Here is a 2,457-nt window from a genome sequence, read left to right on the forward strand (position 1 = left end):
CTTTTTGTGTGATTCAGCATTTTAACTACAATCTGTGTAATGATACATGTCTTTACATTTATTGTGGCTAAGTTTCATTTTTTTTTATCTTGTTAGACTAATGTGTTTCATTACTCTTGACATATTTGCCAGCATTTCTCAGGTCTGTTAGGTATTCCATCTCCAGAGATACTTTCTCTACGGTTAGTCTCTGCATTTCACTCTACTGTGTTGCTGTACATTCTCTGCTTACTTTATCCAGAGCAGCCTCAGGGCCAGACTTTAGAGTGTGGGTGCACTTGTAGCGGCGGCAGTTCTGGGCCTGGGCTCAAAGTCTGACGTGCCACACAGGATGAGATCTGGAGACTGGGCCTGGGATAATAGTGTTGGGGCTGGGAGGCAGTCCCATCCCAGGCAGCCACAACAGTGGCTGCTTCTTGGGAGGATGTGGAGGGAAGGTATCACACCATCTTCCTCTCTGGGGAGATTTACATGCCTATGACTGCAGGGTTTTTTAGTGCCAAAAGCACCAGTGTCCTCTTTGGAGCAGGCTGCTGTGATCCTCATCAGTGAACACTAAGGGGCCTTCATTCGGAAAGCTGCAGAGTGGAGGTTGCCTGTGGGGTTACTGAGGTCTTCAGCTGCTAAGGCTGCAGCGTCCTCCACAGAGCAGGCCATGGGGGCTGCGGTGGCCCTGACTCCAGGCTGATAACAATTGCTTCCTGCTTCTTTGTTGCTAGATGTCTCAAAACTCTCAGGCGTGCCATCTCTCAGCAATCCTTTCTGTATGGTTGTTCTGGGCTTTTTTTGCCTGCTGTGTTTCTGCACTTCTTTAATTGGACCCTTGAGCACTCCAAGGGCTGTTTTTCTTCTTGGATAGCTGTCTAATTGTTGGTTTTGCTTTTATTTTTATGTGTTTATGGTTTTTTTGGGGTGGGCCTGTGGAGGCTGGAATCTCCTACTCTGTCATCTAACTAATATCACTCCCCCAAGACATCATTTTGAGGGTACCCTAACACTATCTTGGAATAATATTTGGGCATGTGGAGCTGCGAAATAGAGTATTTAGCATGCGGAAGGAATGTGGATTGCTTTAGTCACCAGTGCACTGACGCCATTTGTATCTTCCAAGATGCCTAGGAGAAGAGATTCATTATATAATTTCTTCTAACAGTGTGACCTTGATGCTCCTCCCATTAAACCTACTGCCTTGCACTTTATTTCTCTTGACTCTTAACAGGAATGAAAAAGTGGTAGAAGTAACGTTATTTGCCTCCTGAGGCTATAAGAGGCAGTCAGGCTGCACATCTTCTGTCTACTCCTCTTGGGAAAGTGTTGAGGGAACCAAGTCACAGTACAAATATGCAAAGAGCCCAGCTGAGAACCTATATCCAGTGTCAACCACCTTTGAGATGACACTTTCTCCATTTACCCTCTGACTTCATTCTTAGGAAAGCCTGGCAGAAAGCCGGGCAGGAGCCTGGGTGAGTCAAGGTGACATCCAGAATCACAGAGGTAATAGGCAGATGACTGAAATTTTCATGTGCCATTAACTTTGGGAGTAGGTTGTTTTGTTTGCATCAATAGTACCCAGAATAACAACTTATGGAAAGAATATGGAAGTAGAAATTCAACTATTGATAGACAAGTCAATGTGGGTCCATTTTACATTTCTTACAGTATTTTTACAAATTGTCTCTGTTTGACATTATGGTAAAAGAAAAAGTTAAAAGTAGTATGTGCAAATGTACAAAAGGTTATTGAGAAAGAATCAAGGAGGCCCAACAAATGGAAAGTTATTCCATGTATATGTATTAGAAAACTTAATATTGTAAACATAAATCTCCCAAAATGAATTTAATACAGTGACAATCAAAATCACTGGGCATTTTTGATGACATTGAAAACATTTTTCTAACTTAGATGGAAAAGCAAAGAGGCAAAAAACAGCCATGGTAATCTTACATAAGAAAAACAAGATGGGAGGATTAACACTTCTCAATATGAAAACCTATTAAATAAACACATTGTGACTGGATGCAGTGATTCATGCCTGCAGCTGCTGCAGGTTGGGAGTCTGCGGTGGCTGGCTAGCTTGAGCTCAGGAGTTTGAGATCAGCCTGGGAAACAATGCTACAAAACATATAAAAAAAACTTAGCCTCTCATGATGTTGCACGCCTGTGCCCTCAGGTACTTGAAAGGGTGAGGTAAGAGAATCTCTTGAGCCTTGAAGGCAGAGGTTCCAGTGAGCTGAGATTGTACCACTACACGGCAGCTTGGGCAGCAAAGCAAGATCTTGTCTCAAAAAAAAATTGATTATTTTTTAAATTAAAAATTATTGTTTTAGTGAATGGTGAGATAGATAACACAATGAAATGAGTTAGAGAATCTGAAACCAGTTCTGCATATATATAGTCATTCAATTTTCAGTAAAAGTCCTACAACAATTGTCTCAAAACACTTGTACTGAAAAAAAA

Source organism: Cebus imitator, unplaced genomic scaffold (genome assembly GCF_001604975.1).
Source record: "Cebus imitator isolate Cc_AM_T3 unplaced genomic scaffold, Cebus_imitator-1.0 Scaffold222, whole genome shotgun sequence".
Taxonomy (NCBI): domain Eukaryota; kingdom Metazoa; phylum Chordata; class Mammalia; order Primates; family Cebidae; genus Cebus; species Cebus imitator.